At 43.0% G+C, this 16,189-nt stretch overlaps 1 protein-coding gene across 2 annotated transcripts in view; it reads left to right on the top strand.

The window, feature by feature from the left end:
• Window positions 1–16,189, top strand: part of THSD4 (thrombospondin type 1 domain containing 4) — a 715,204-nt gene that overhangs the window by 89,575 nt on the left and 609,440 nt on the right. The gene's annotated exons all lie outside the window — the stretch shown is intronic.

A 16,189-nucleotide genomic window follows, 5' to 3' on the forward strand; every position in this document is an offset into this window, starting at 1 on the left:
TTATGCAGTCATCTATTGACGGGCTTTTTGGTTGTTTCCATGTCCTGGCCACTGTGAACAATGCTGCAATGAACATGGGGCTGCATGTGTCTTTACGTATCAATGTTTCTGAGTTTTGGGGGTATATACCCAGTAGAGGGATTGCTCGGTCATATGGTAGTTCTATTTTCAGTTTTTTGAGGAACCACCATACTTTCTTCCATAATAGTTGTACTACTTTACATTCCCACCAACAGTGGATGAGGGTTCCTTTTTCTCCACAGCCTCTCCAACATTTGCTATTACCTGTCTTGTTAATAATAGCTAATCTAACAGGTGTGAGGTGGTATCTCATTGCAGTTTTGATTTGCATTTCTCTAATAGCTAAAGAAGATGAGCATCTTTTCATATATCTGTTGGCCATTTGTATTTCTTCCTGGGAGAAGTGTCTGTTCATGTCCTCTTCCCATTTTTTTTATTGGATTGTTTGTTTGTTTGTTGTTGAGTTTTATGAGTTCTTTGTATATTTTGGATATTAGACCCTTATCTGAGCTGTTGTTTGAAAATATCATTTCCCATTTAGTTGGCTTTCTGTTTATTTTGTTATCAGTTTCTCTTGCTGAGCAAAAACTTCTTAGTCTGATGTAGTCCCATTCATTAATTTTTGCCTTCACTTCTCTTGCCTGTGGAGTCAAATTCATAAAATGCTCTTTAAAACCCTGGTCCATGAGTTGAGTACCTATGTCTTCTTCTATGTACTTAATTGTTTCAGGTCTTATGTTTAGATCTTTGATCCATTTTGAGTTAATTTTAGTACAGGGGGACAAACTGTAGTCCAGTTTCATTCTTTTGCATGTGGCTTTCCAGTTTTCCCAGCACCATTTATTGAAGAAGCTTTCTTTTCTCCATTGTGTGTTGTTGGCCCCTTTATCAAAAATTATTTGACTATATATATGTGGTTTTATTTCTGGACTCTCTATTCTGTTCCATTGGTCTGAGTGTCTATTTTTCTGCCAATACCATGCTGTTTTGATTGTCGTGGCCCTATAATATAGTTTGAAGTCAGGTATTGTAATGCCCCCAGTTTCATTCTTTTTCTTTAGGATTGCTTTGGCTATTCGGGGTTTTTTATAGTTCCATATAAATCTGATGATTTTTTGCTTTATTTCTTTAAAAAATGTCATTGGAATTTTGATGGGAATTGCATTAAATTTGTATATTGCTTTGGGTAATATGGCCATCTTGATTATATTTATTCTTCCTAACCAAGAACAAGGTATATTCTTCCATCTCATTATATCTTTTTCGATTTCCCTTAACAATGGTTTATAATTTTCATTATATAAGTCCTTTACATTCTTTGTTATGTTTATTCCTAAGTATTTTATTTTTTTTGTTGCAATGGTGAAGGGGATTATTCTTTTGAGTTCGTTCTCAAATGTTTCATTGTTGGCATATAGAAAGGCTATGGACTTCTGTATGTTAATTTTGTATCCTGTGACCTTACTGTATTGGCTTATTGTTTCTAGTAGTCTTTTTGTGGATTCTTTGGGGTTTTCGATGTATAGGATCATATCATCTGCAAAAAGTGATACCTTTACTTCTTCTTTTCCGATATGGATGCCTTTTACTTCTTTGTCTTGTCTGATTGCTCTGGCTAGAACCTCTAGTACCACATTAAATAAGAGTGGAGAGAGTGGACAACCCTGTCTTGTTCCTGATTTAAGGGGGAAAGCCTTCAGTTTAGTGCCATTTAATATGATATTAGCTGATGGTTTATCATATATGGCCTTTATCATGTTGAGATATTTTCCTTCTATACCCATTTTGTTGAGAGTCTTAAACATAAAATTGTGATGTATTTTATCGAAAGCCTTTTCTGCGTCTATTGATAAGATCATGTGGTTTTTGTTCTTTGTTTTGTTGATATGGTGTATAACGTTAACCGTTTCACGTATGTTGAACCATCCTTGAGATTCTGGGATGAATCCCACTTGATCATGATGTATTATTTTTTTAATATGTTGTTGTATTCGATTTGCTAGTATTTTGTTTAGTATTTTAGCATCTGTATTCATTAGAGATATTGGTCTGTAGTTTTCTTTTTTTGTGCCGTCCTTGCCTGGTTTTGGCATGAGGGTTATGTTGGCCTCATAAAATGTGTTTGGAAGTATTGCTTCTTCTTCAATTTTTTGGAAGACTTTGAGTAGAATAGGAACCAAGTCTTCTTTGAATGTTTGATAAAATTCGCTGGTATAGCTGTCAGGGCCTGGACTTTTATTTTTAGGGAGGTTTTTAATGGTTTTTTCTATTTCTTCTCTACTAATAGGTCTGTTTAGGCTTTCTGCTTCTTCATGACTCAGTCTAGGAAGGTTGCATTGTTCTAGGAATTTATCCATTTTTTCTAGGTTGTTGAATTTAGTGGCATAAAGTTTTTCATAGTATTCTACAATAGTTCTTTGTATATCTACGGTGTCCGTGGTGATTTCTCCTCTTTCATTTTGGATTTTGTTTATATGAGTTCTTTCTCTTTTTTCCTTGGTAAGTCTTGCCAAGGGTTTGTCAATTTTGTTGATGTTTTCAAAGAACCAGCTCCTTGTTCTATTAAATTTTTCTATAGTTTTTCTGTTCTCTATTTCATTTATTTCTGCTCTGATTTTTATTATCTCCTTTCTTCGGCTGGTTTTGGGTTGTCTTTGTTCTTCTTTTTCTAGTTCCTTAAGGTGTGAAGTTAAGTGGTTCACTTGGGCTCTCTCTTGTTTGTTCATATATGCCTGAAGTGGTATGAACTTCCTTCTTATCACTGCTTTTGCTGCATCCCATAGATTCTGATATGTCTTATTGTCATTTTCATTAGTCTGTATATATCTTTTGATCTCTGCATTTATTTCTTCTTTGACCCATTCATTTTTTAAAAGTATGTTGTTTAGTTTCCACATTTTTGTGGGATTTTTTTCCTCTTTTTTGCAGTTGAATTCTAGTTTCAAGGCTTTATGATCAGAAAATATGCTTGGTACAACTTCAATTTTTCTGAATTTGCTGATGTTGTTTTTGTGGCCCAACATATGGTCAATTCTTGAGAATGATCCATGTACACTGGAGAAAAATGTATACTCAGTCACTTTGGGATGAAATGTCCTGTAGATGTCTATCATATCCAGGTGCTCTAGTGTTTTGTTTAAGGCCACTATATCTTTGTTGATTCTCTGTTTGGATGAGCAATCTAAAGCCGTCAGCGGTGTATTGAGGTCTCCAAGTATGATTGTATTTTTGTCAGTTTTTGTTTTAAGGTCAATAAGTAGCTGTCTTATATATTTTGGTGCTCCTTGGTTTGGTGCATATATATTAAGAATTGTTATGTCTTCTTGCTTCAGTGTCCCCTTAGCCATTATGAAATGGGCATTTTTGTCTCTGAGTACTTTTCCTGTCTTGTAGTCAGCATTATCTGATATGAGTATTGCTACGCCTGCTTTTTTTTGGATGTTATTTGCTTGGAGTATTGTTTTCCAGCCTTTCACTTTGAATTTGTTTTTATCCTTGTTACTTAGATGAGTTTCCTGTAGGCAGCATACAGTTGGATTTTCTTTTTTAATCCATTCTGCTACTCTGTGCCTTTTTATTGGTGAGTTTAATCCGTTTACATTTAATGTAATTATTGACACTTGTGAGTTACCTATTGCCATTTTATATCTTGCTTTCTGTTAGTTTTGTGTCTTGTTTGATCCTTCTCTTTCGTTTTTCTATCTTTTGTTTTTATTTGGTTGTATTCCATACATCTTTCCTCTGTTGCTATCTTTTTTATCTCATGTGCTTCTGTGGTGGTTTTTTCAATGGTGGTTACCTTTAATTAATGAAAAGGGTTCCTACCCTGTTCATTGTAGCGCACCATTTTGTGAGTACTTTTGCACTCCATCGTCCTTTGCTACCGTTAATCTCCATGCTCTCCCCCCCTTTCTTTTTGTTGTTGTCACAGTTTAAATTTGGTTTTATTGTGTTCTTCTTGGAGCTTTTACTTGTGGCTTTGTTTTTTTTTGTTCTTTGTATCTGATTGGAGAACCCCCTTTAGTAATTCCTGGAGTGGGGGTTTTCTGATGATAAATTCCCTCATCTTTTCTGTATCTGTGAATGTTTTTATTTCTCGTTCATATTTGAAGGATAGCTTTGATGGGTATAGTATTCATGGCTGAAAGTTCCTCTCTTTCAGGACTTTAAATATTGGGGTCCACTCTCTTCTAGCTTGTAGAGTTTCTGCTGAGAAATCTGATGATAATCTAATGGGCCTTCCTTTATATGTTGTATTCTTCTTTTCCCTGGCTGCCTTGAGAATTTTTTCTTTGCTGTTGGTTTGTGTCAATTTCATTATGATATGCCTTGGAGTAGGTTTGTTGGGGTTAAGAAAACTCGGGGTTCTGTTTGCTTCTTGAACTTGAGGCTTTAGTTCTTTCCACAGGCTTGGGAAGTTCTCATCTATTATTTGTTTGAGTATGGTCTCCATTCCATTTTCTTTCTCTTCTCCCTCTGATATACCTATTATTCTTATGTTATTCTTTTTGAAGGAGTCAGATAATTCTTGTAGGGCTATCTCATGTTTTTTAATTTTTGAGTCTCTTTCTTTTTCTCTCTGTTGTGCCTCAAGTTGCTTGTCTTCTATTTCACTAATCCTCTCTTCTGTCTGGCCTGTTCTATTAGCTAAGCTTGTTACCTCGTTCTTTAGCTCGTGAATTGAGTTTTTCATCTCTGTTTGATTTGGTTTTATAGTTTCAATTTCCTTGGAAATATATTCTTTGTGTTCATTGAGTTGTTTTCTGAGCTCCCTAAATTGCCTTTCTGTGTTTTCTTGTATATCTCGGAGGATTTTTAGGATTTCTATCTTGAATTCTGTGTCCTTTAGGTCCAAGGTTTCCAATATATTAAATTTTTTCTCCATAGATTTTTCCTCATCTAGCTGTGTTACCTCTCTTTCTTTTGTGTCCATGATATTCGATTTTCTCTTCCTTAATGGCATCTGAGAGTGGTTTTGTTGATAGTATTAATGAGATTTAATAAAGAATAAAAAGTTAAAAAAATATCGAACAGAGTTGTTTTTTAAAAAAATATTAATAATGAAATAAAGAAAAATAAAATAAAATAAAATTTTTTAAAAAAAGGAAATTATTCCCCCCTCCTTTTTTCCTCTCCTTTCTTCTCCCCTCTTTCTTGAGAAAATCTTGTGGTGAACTGTGAATTATAACAAACAATGCCTGTAATGGAGGGCCTGAATTGGGGAAGAGTAATAAAGGGGCAAACAAAAAAAAAAAGAAAAAAGAAAAAAGAAGGGGGTATGGACCCACGAAAAGCAAATAAGGAAAAAATTTGGGTCAAGAATAAAATGATTTGCTTTTAGGTGTTGGTTGACTAAGAGTTATGATGAGAGGAATAAGAGGGAACAGGAAAATGACGGGACAAATAAAAAAATTACTATTGTATTTAGTGGAACAAGAACTAGATAAAATGGAGATCCAGGGATGGGAGCACTGCTAGTGAGTTAAAAAGGTGAAGTAAAAAACCCCCAAAATGCCACAAACATAAGTTTGAGTCCCAGATAAGATAATTTGTTCGTTATTGAGGTTTGAATGAGAGGAGATGTAAAGGAGAAAGGAAGAAACTAATATAGAGGGAGAAAAGAAAGTGAGAGAGAGAAAAAAAGAGGGAACCACTAAAAGAAGAAAAAAGAAAAAAGAGGAGAGAGAGAGAGAGAGAGAGAGAAAGAGTTAAGGGTTTTGGAGTGCAACCCTCATAGAGAGAAAGGAAGAGGAGAGAAAAGATAATGGGAGATGTAACACTTATGGGTAGTGTAGTTCAAGGAGAGGAGAGAGTAAGACCGGCAGAGAATTAATCGGCCAAATTGGAGGAGGAAAAAAAAATATCAAGAATGAAGATAAGAGAAACAAACAAACAAATATAATAAAATGGGATAGGTTATAAAGTCTGCGGATTATTCTTGATTTTGAGAGGTTATCTTCTTGCTTTTTCTTTTCTCTCCCTCTTCCTGGTCGGTGACTCTGTATCCCGGGTTCTGCCCCTTTGGCACGCTCAGGTAGAGGTTTGCAGTTGATAAGTCTCTATGGCGATGTCATGTATTGTGTTTTACTCTCGTTGGCAGTCGAGGCTCATTAGCATTTATAGGCTCTGCCAGTGAGAGAGTCCATGTTCCTGGAGCCTTTCTCCTAGTCTTTCCTTCCTCAATTAGTAGCCTGATAATCCAGCTGTGGCGTTGCTGCTGCCTCTGCCTGGATAGTAAGAGGCTCAAAGAGCTGGCAACTCCCCACTCTATTTCCACTAAGCACAGGGCTCTGGGTAAGGCTCAGTCAGTCAGAGCTGCTAGCATAATCAGGCGGGGCTTCCACCTACTCAAAGACCTCTGGCTCTGCCACTCTGTCCGGTAACACGGGCAGGCGCCCACTTCCAGGGCGCTTGGAGGAGAGTCTCGCTCACTATCTACGCTCGCAGACCAGGATATCAGGCCGGCAGTCTCACACTCTGAGTGAAACCCCCAACCGCATGGAAAAGTTCCAGTGTTGGAATTGGCTCTCGCTCCGTCCCCGTGCGTGGCTTTTGCAAGGTGCTGGTGTGGCCTGAGACTCCGCTTTTGGCCCATACAAAGGTCCCTGACTCTGCCCCTTTGTGCGATAACACGGGCGCGCAGTGCCGAAGCACTCGGAGGAATCTCTCGCTCACTATCTGCGCGCGCAGACCAGGATATCAGGCCAGCCGCCTCTCCCTCTGAGTGAGACCCCCACCAGCACGGAAAAGTTCCACCGTTGGAATTAGTTCTCGCTCCCTCCCATGCGCGGCTTTCCCAGGGCGCTGGGGCGGCCCGGAGATTCTGCTTTCGGCCCACACAAAGGCCTCTGACTCTGCCTCTCTGTGGGGTAACACGGGCGCCCACTCCCGGGGCTTTGGAAGGAATCTCTCGCCCACTATCTGTGCGCACCGACCCGGAGATCGGGAAAATGGCTGCCCCGCTAGTCTTTCTTTGTCTGGGTTTGGCGCGAGTGTTAGCTTGTATTGCCCGGGTTGCCACAGGAACAGTTTTTCCTCGGTTTGGATCTCTGTGCCACAGCCTGGTTCAGCCGTTTGTGCTGCGTCCTGGATCTTTTCACCCCCTTTTCCCGCCTCAGTTTCTATATTCACAGTTCCCAGTGAAAGCCGCCCTGTTTAGGTTAGTGAGGAAGGCGGAGCATTTCTTACTCCCTATTTTCTTCGGGGTTTGGTTATATATTTAGCCAATTTTTCGCTCGACCATACCTTCGGGTGTATTGTGAAACATCTGGAGGCTCCAAGGATAGGTTTTTCTGTTTTTGGTTGAAGATCTTGTTGAGTTTTGGGGGAGATTTATCGGTATCGCTTCCTACCCCGCCATTACTCTGATGTCATCGTCTATGAACTTTTGTAGAAAGTTTTTCCAAAGTTATTTTGAGCACACAGCTTTGAGGCTATGTCTAATTAAGGATGTAGATGTTATTCAGTCTTAATAAAATATATACGTAGAAATAGCATAGTGGCATTAAAATAGATATATAGCTCTCCATAGCAGCTTCCCTGGCTAAGCCAGCATAAATACGCCCAATGAGGCAGTGCCCATGGGAAAGGGAGGAACATAGGGCTGAGTAGAGCTTGTCAGTGGACTTCTCAAACAATATTTACAGATTACAGCATTCATTCAACAGTCTCTGTTGGTTGCCCTCGGCCCACACATGATAACAGGATCTGAAAGAATAGTCATACAAAAGCATTAATAACAAATAAACATCTACAGGAAGAATAAAGAGTGTAAGAGTTGGTCTCTGCTTAAGAAATGTGTCATTTAGTGGTCAAGCTGAGCTAATGCCCATCCCAGGCAGGGCACGAGCCTGTCAGGTGGGTAGCCTAGCCCCTCTTGTTAGTTGCTGTTCTGACATCAAGCATGGTAGCCACCTTTCCCAAAGCGGCTAGATGCTGCATGGGTGCTTCCCAGCCCAGCGCTGCAAGCTGTCTCTGCTGGGGCCTGGCGGGGCGGAGGAGATGCAGTCCCCCCTGGCCTCCCTGACACAGGTTCTTGAACTGGTCAGCAGGAATTGGAGAGGGGACCATTTCACAGAGAAGATGGTTTAGCTGAACTCTGAGGGACAAACCACATTTGGGATGATTGAAGAGAGAAGAGCTGAGAGTCTTGGCATGGCCTTTCACTGGGAGAGGAAGGGGGAATCAGCTAGGGGAGGATGCATCCTTCCCGCTCTCCCTGCGTAGAACCTTGAGTACCCTCTACCGTCACTCGGGACAGAGGGACTGCTACTATTGAAGCTGAGGGCTTACCACATGTTATCTCCTTTCATCCCGAACACACCCCAGAATAACATAGCTCCCCAGTCCCTTACAGGAAGTGCTTATGGCCCGTGCACTTTAGAATTCAGAACGCCCTGGCCGGTTGGCTCAGCGGTAGAGCGTCGGCCTAGCGTGCGGAGGACCCGGGTTCGATTCCCGGCCAGGGCACACAGGAGAAGCGCCCATTTGCTTCTCCACCCCTCCGCCGCGCTTTCCTCTCTGTCTCTCTCTTCCCCTCCCGCAGCCAAGGCTCCATTGGAGCAAAGATGGCCCGGGCGCTGGGGATGGCTCCTCGGCCTCTGCCCCAGGCGCTAGAGTGGCTCTGGTCGCAATATGGCGACGCCCAGGATGGGCAGAGCATCGCCCCCTGGTGGGCAGAGCGCCGCCCCATGGTGGGCGTGCCGGGTGGATCCCGGTCGGGCGCATGCGGGAGTCTGTCTGACTGTCTCTCCCTGTTTCCAGCTTCAGAAAAATAAAAAAAAAAAAAAAAAAAAAAAAAAAAAGAATTCAGAACTATTCAGATTTTAGAAATGTAATTCAAGGCATATTACGCACATCGATGGCATTCCTTTTCTGGTGTGGGGCAGCATCCCATAATCAAACACATGATTATTTCTGCAGTGAAACATCTGAATGTTCACAACACATGGGATAAAAGAGACCATAAGCAGCCTATGTCCGTTAAGGTCAGGTTGGCTTCCCAGTGAGTTTTGGCACCAAACTGACAAAACATTAAAAAGAAAGACAAAAACTTGGTTTTCAAAACCCTTGGTTTCAGAATTGATAGATTTATTAATAGTTCAGTTTTGTTGAAGGCCTGTTCTATGTCAGACACTGTTGTTGTCACATAAGACTGACAAATGTGGAGGCCCAGAGAAGTGGAGTAACTTGCCCAAGGCCACACAGCTTACAGAGGCAGACTTAAATGCAGGCACATCAGGCACACGCCCCGGGCCCCGACTTCTGAAGGGCCCTGCAAAACGCCAACTTTACACTTTTTTCTAATGACACCAAGTTTGGTTTCATATGTACAATTTTAGCATTAATAGTACATATTTTTTATTTATTTAAAAATATGGTTAACATGTATTTTTATTTTCCCTGTCTCTCTCTTTTTTTAAGGGGCCCAATATTTTCTTCTGTGCCCAGGGCCTCAACCAGCCTTAATTCACCTCTGCACAGCTAGTGTATGGAAAGTTAGGATTCAAACCCAGGCAGTTCTGGCTTTCTCGGTCTGATAAAACAGATGTTACACATGAGGAATCTGAGACCCTAAGATATTAAATTTATTTATTGATTGATTTTTTTTCTTTCTTTTTTTTTAGAGAGAGAGGAAGGGGGAGAGATAGAGAGAGAAAGAGACCTCAACTTGTTGTTCCACTTATTTATGCATTCATTGGTTGATTCTTGTATGTGCTCTGACTGGGAATCAAACCTACAACCTTGGTGTATTTGAATAACTTTCTAACCAACTGAACTAGCCAGCCAGGGCCTGAGGCCTCAAGTTATTAAATGAGTACTCAGAGTCCTACATAAAGCCACCAAGAAGCTGGGATTGGAAGGTGCTGCTGACTCCAAGATCCCTCGAGTGCTCAGGGACCTCTCTTCCAGCCCCATGGTTGAGAACCTGGGCGAGCTGTCTAGGAAGCAGGCTCCAGCTGGCTGCTGGCCTGGGCTGCAGGCTTTTCGCCCATGCGTTTTGGCAGCAGGGAAGTTTTCTCTTCTAACTTATTGACAAGGGGCCAGTTATTGTTTACTATGAAGTTCCTACAACTTTTTGTCATGCTCTCATAATTTGACAGTTTCAGATGAAATAATCCAAATATTAGCTGGGAGTCCTGTGCTGCCGACAAATGTCACGCTCTTTCCAGCTGACAAAAATCGCATTTGCTTATGTTTATTAGTGGTTATGACTTTCATAGTGTATGTGACCCCAGAAGAAATGTCAGCATGTTCTCTGGATGGCTGTCTACCTCACTCTCTGTTTCAGGTTTGAGGTTTGAGCCCAAGGCTTGTTGGGGCTGGGATGTTTAAGAAACTGTTAGGTTGTTATGCTGGGCAACTGAAAATTTAATTGGAGCCAGATAACAAATAAAACAAGACTATTCAACCTTCCAACAAATATTTATTAAGCATTTATTATGTTATAAGGCTCTGGGACAGACACAAAGTTAGAAAAACCAGGCCGGGGTCTCAGGACTCTTCCTGCCAGGCCACAGCAGCCATTTGCAAACTGTTTATTTTAAAGCATAACAATCCTTTGTGCAAAATGAGTCTTAGACAGAGGCTCCGTTGGTCACACCCACTAAAGCTGAGCTGCTCTGATTGAAGCCTGAGAGACACTATTAAATCCTGGGGTCTAGAGCCCAGGGAGGCAATGGTTTTAACCTTGGCTAACCATTAGAATACTTTGCCCTTTTTTTTTCTTTTACAAATCTTGACACCCTGGTCTCATCCCAAACCAACATCTGAACCTCTAAGAATTGTGCTCAGACATGGATATAATCCAGCAGAAGTTAGGAATCGTGGGTCTGGAAGTATTTTTGGAACCTCAAGGTTCTGTGGGAAAAATTTAGGCATCAAATATTGCCCAGCAGAATTTTCCAGGTTTACTGAGCTCATAGCAGCATCTCTTGCAGTGGGGTGGGGAGCCTTGTTAAAAGTAGAGCTGTCCTGACCCCATGCCTCCCCTGCTGAATGGCGATTCTGTTTCTGGGTCTGTGGTGTGGCCAAGGTAACTTCATTGTAAATGGTTCTGACACACTCCAGAGTTTGAGAACGACTGCTCTAGGAGGTTAGAAAAGGCATAAAGTAAATACCTTTCTCACGGTCAGTGTGACGGAACAGTGATGTAATGGCCCTGGCTACCATTTTGGAGCATGCCTTCTGTGGCAGTGCTCTACCTCGTGAGGCAGAGACATAGATCCACGCGCTACAGACAGGGAAACTGAGGCTCAGAGGAATGAACTGGATTGCTCAAGATCACCCTCTTCACAAGCCACCAAGCCAGAATTCTAAGTCGGCCTGTTGGAATCAGGCGCTGAAGTTTTCTTCGCTGAAATGGGTATTTTTGAAATGGCTACTTTGGAAGTGAGGCTGCTCACTTTCCAGCAGGTGAGCTCAGGAAAGCTGCTCAGAGGTTGGACAGTGTAAGCCGCATGGATTTGCAGTGAAGGCATAAAAAGAACTGCATCTCTTCCTTGCAGTGTTAGCTCTCTTAATCAGGCAAGTCTTTGCACCTCCAAGAGGAGTATTCTTGGGGGCCTGGTACTATGGTGGTGGGTAAGTGGAAAACCCACTAAAAATTGCATGAGGCAGTAGTCAGTACAGGTATGACCGGAGTTCAAGAAAGACAGACATTCTTTGTGGGATGGAGCTGTCTAAGAAGACCACAGAGAGCAGGTAGGATTTGAACCCAACCTTGATGAATAAGTCAATTTACTTAGCTGGAATACATCTGGAAATTTCTTGGGTTCACTTGCTTCCATATCAGACCTTTGTCTCATTACCATCCACACGCATCCACACACAATCACACTCTAGAAAGCCGAAGAAACCGTGTCAGTATTTGTGGTAGCTCTCCCAAGGAGCCTGAGCTTCGGAAACTTACTAAATTTCTTTGAGCCTCAGGGGCTTGATCTTTCAAAGGAGAGTAATAATAATACCTATCACATGGGATTGTTGCATACTTAAATGAAATAGTATATTTGTCTTGCTCAGTCAATAGTAGATGCTCACTAAATTATAGCTTTGCCATTAAGGGCTTAAAGGCTGGGCATTAGTGTATTAGAATTCCAGTCAGAACTCTGGTTTTGCAGGAAGGATCACGTGGAGACACAGGGGCTGCACAGGAAGATGGGGAGCTGGGAACTGAGGTCCAGTCCAGGAAGGCAGGATTCTGGGCCTGGACACCCTGCCCTCTGCCTTTTCTTCTTGTGGCCTGCTCAGAAAAGCCCTCCATAAAGTGTGGCATTCCCCTGGGACTTCGTCAGAGCAGTAGCCACCCGGGAGTGTTCAGCCTGCAGGTCTTGGCCAATAAATTCCATAAGGGTACTGGACCAAGTCATCCATCCCTCCCTCCCTCCCTCCCTGTGTTCCTGTGATGGCTAAGGGGGAGGGGGAAGGGAGAGGAGCGGGTCAGGGGAGAGGCAGCGTGTAGAGCCATGCAGTAACATACTCCTGTGACATTGAAGACACTCTGAAGTAGGAGAGCCTTTCCCCTCAGTTTCTGGACTGGATGCCTGCAGACTAAAGGGAGCTGGAAGGAGACCCTGTTACCAGAGAGCCTTCCCTTTTATAACACTGAAACCAAGTGGATTTCTTTCCATTCCTAAAGATATCTGGCAAAAACGGCATCCAGAGAGCCTTGCCTGCTCACTCTGAGTACATAATGTTACAGAAACATGTTGTAAGTGTCTGCTGGCTGGTCACAGTGAGCTCCCACAAAGTCAGGGTAATTTTCTCACCACTGTGGTCGCCAGGGAGCCCCCAAACAGGCAGGCGTTCCTTGCCAGTGGGCTTCCTTCCTTACGCTCGCCTACAGTGGCTGGTTTTCCTGCCCGTTATCCATGCGAGCTGGCTGAAATGTGTGGGGCAGGAGGCTGGATGACTTTCATTCAGAGCTTTTCAAGATCCAGAGCCATCTTCCCCTTTCCCAGCGGGCATTGCCAGTCTAGAACTGCCATCTGTCAGAGACAGTTGTAGGAGTCTGGAAGATGAAAGTCCCAATTGTAAAAATCACAGCCACTGTTTCCAATAGGTGGAGTGTGTCATATCCCTCAGGTGGCAGAAGTTGTGGAGGGCAGGCTCCCCAAGATCTCTTGGAGAAGTAGAGCTTGCTTCCTGCTGGGAAGGAATTGGCCTGCATCAGGGATGTTCTTACAGAGGTTGGGCAGACCCACAGTCCAAGAGCAGTTTGTGCCATGTTCTCACTGACTGTTTTTCTTTGAAGTACTGGTCTTATTTTTGTCCAGTCTATTAGTCAGACCTTCAAATGATGAGGTGGGGTATGGAGACAGAAGCTCACATGTCTCAGGAGGCTGTAAATTGCATGAGAGTGAAGACTCTGGTCCTGGACAGAAGCTCACATGTCCCACGTGTAAGTTCCCCGCCCAGCTCTGCTGCTGATTAGTCCTGTGTTCTGCCAGCATTGCTCACCCTTTTCCTGACAGGGAAGATAGTGTACCTGCTTTGCCAGATTGCTATGAATTAGATAATTCCGCACCTGTGTGGGACACCTCCTGAATGCTCAGTGAACGTGGCTGACTGCCTTCCATACACAGGGTCTCTGAGGACCCAGGGGGGAGCTAATCCCTGGGGAATCAGGATAACATGGTGGGGAGCATGCTTCCTTCAAAGGAGTTTATACTTCTCAGGGTGGGAAGCATTCGGAATGGGTGGGGGTGGTAGTGTTTTGGTGACCCAGGAAATAAGATCTGTGCTCATGGGACTCATCCTTGTGGGGTGGGGAGGAAGACAAGCAGATAGACATTTGTAATAACAAGTGCCCAAGGCTGTCTTAACTCTTCGAGTAGTGAGTTTTTTTCATGCTCGCTGACCCCCAGGAGTGAGGTGTTTTTTTCAAAAAATGAAATTAGTTCCAGTTCCAGTTTTATTAACTTAAAATCATGTTTGTTTGATAACTAATTTATGGAAACAAGAAGAATGTGCATTTGCCTTTTTAATGTTGCCTTACACATTTTTAAAATAAAAATTTTTGTTATGATCGTACTCTGGACGGTCAGGAGGCACGAGGGCGTACATGATCGTTCATACCACTCAAAGGGTTAAGAGGGAAGCTCTGGGTGTGGGGAGGCTAGGGAAGGCGTCTCAGAGGAAGTGATGACAGAGCTGAGCTTTGAGGAGGAAGGATTTCAGCAGAGCCCAAGAGTGAGGAGGGCATTTCCCAAAAAGCACTGCAGGGCAGAGTCCTGGAGGCATGAGGGAATCTCCCCTGCTAGAAATCAGAACCAGTCTGGTGGGGTTGCCTGTGAGGGAGTGTCCAAGCTGGATTGGGTGGTCCACAGGCTCCTTTCCAGGATGGGACTAGGGAGTAGTCCTAGGGGGTTAAACCAGAAATTCACTGAGAAGGAAATCTCCATAAGCACAGATGACCAACTGTTTTCCATTTAAAGCTAAACAATGTATCCACTGTATATATAGTCAGCCTAAGTCTCTCCTAGTGCCCTTGTAATTTTCAGAGTTTGGCCATGCCCTCTATCATGAAGCCAGAGCTTACGAGCCCCTCTGCTTTTGTATGAGGTATAATAGTGTCCCATTGATGGTGTAACCCTTACCACAAAATAAGTGGCTCAAAACAGCACAAATTTCTTCTCTTGCAATCTGGAAGCCAGAAGTCTAAAACTGAGATGTCATCAGGGTTACATCCCTTCTAGGAGTTCAGGGAAAATGTGTGTCCTTCTCTTTTCCAGTGTTTAGAGGCAGTCTGCAGCCCTTGGCTTCTGGGTCTTTCCTCCCATCACTCCACCTCCTCCTCTGTCATTTTCTCCTTCCCAGACTCTCCCCTGCCGACCTCTGTCTTATGAAGACCCTTGTGTTCACATTGCACCCACACAGATAGCCAGGATCCCCTCCCTAGCCACAGTCCTGAGACGCTTCAAAGTCCCTTCACCACATAAGGTAACATTCACATGTTCCGGGGATCAGGATATGGACGTCTTGGGTGCGGGGATTATTATCCGGCTGACTGGATCCTGTGCTTGCATTTTGGAGTCTTAAGAACACTCAAGGACTAGGACCATTTCTGTGCTAGCAGGACCACTGGCATGTCCCCGCATCATGTCTCGTTATTGTCTATGGGGAATTTAGCAGCCCTGTTTCTCCAAAAAGAAGAGGAAAGCCGTGCACCTCCACTATCTTTCTTTGGGCATTGATATTAATGAGGTAAAAGACAACAGATGGCTGAGGCTGCTGGATGGGATGAAGGGCCTTGTATCCCCAGTCCAGATTCCAGGGTCCAGTTTCCACCTCTCACCAGTGTTTTCATCTTGGGCAGGTCATCTAGTTTCTCTGGGCCTCAGTTTATATGTTTGTAAAATAAAGGCGTTCTATTCCATTCTGGAAGGTCTCTTGCTAGATACTGAGACATCATTGAGGCCCAGTTGCTGTTTTAAATGTTCCCACCACCATTCGGCCGTCCTGGGTACTGGGAAAAGCAGGAGGTGGCTAGGAGACCCTGCCCTCGGACCCACTTGCAGCTGCACTCCGGAGTGTGGTGGCTGTTCCTCTCTCCGGATGCACTGACATCCCTGCCCCTTAAACCCTCTGTTCAGACTTCTGCTCCTAACATACAAATTTTTCTTAAAAGTGTCATTGGCACGTCTGACCTTCTCTTGTTGGTCTGCTCCTGGGCCTTGGCCTTGTTCTATTGGAAGCATTCATATTTCTTACCCAAAGAAAACCCTGGGCTTGGAGTCATTAGACCCCACTTCCTGTCTCAGCACTATCATTTGCAAACTGGATGGCCTTTGGGAATCACTTAATCTGATCTGAAAAATTTGCATAATGATATGTTCTCTGTCTCCTACAGAAGCTTGTTGAGAGGGTCAAGTGAGGTAACAGCTGTAAAAGTATTTTGAAAAATATGACACTGTTCAAAAAAACATGGCCAATTATTTTTATCACTGGCCATGCTATGTTTGGATTTTAGAGCCTTGACTTTTACTGTAGCTTCTTGTATGTGTGCCTGTGCATACATATCTGTGTGAGTGTGCACAAGTGTGTAGTATGTGTGCATGTGCATGCATATTTGCGCATGCATTAGTATGTATGTGCATGTGTCCATGTGTTTGCATGTGCTTGTGTGTGTTTTTGCTTGAAAGGACTGTTCATTTTGAAACAAGACAGA

Source organism: Saccopteryx leptura, chromosome 6 (genome assembly GCF_036850995.1).
Source record: "Saccopteryx leptura isolate mSacLep1 chromosome 6, mSacLep1_pri_phased_curated, whole genome shotgun sequence".
NCBI lineage: Eukaryota > Metazoa > Chordata > Mammalia > Chiroptera > Emballonuridae > Saccopteryx > Saccopteryx leptura.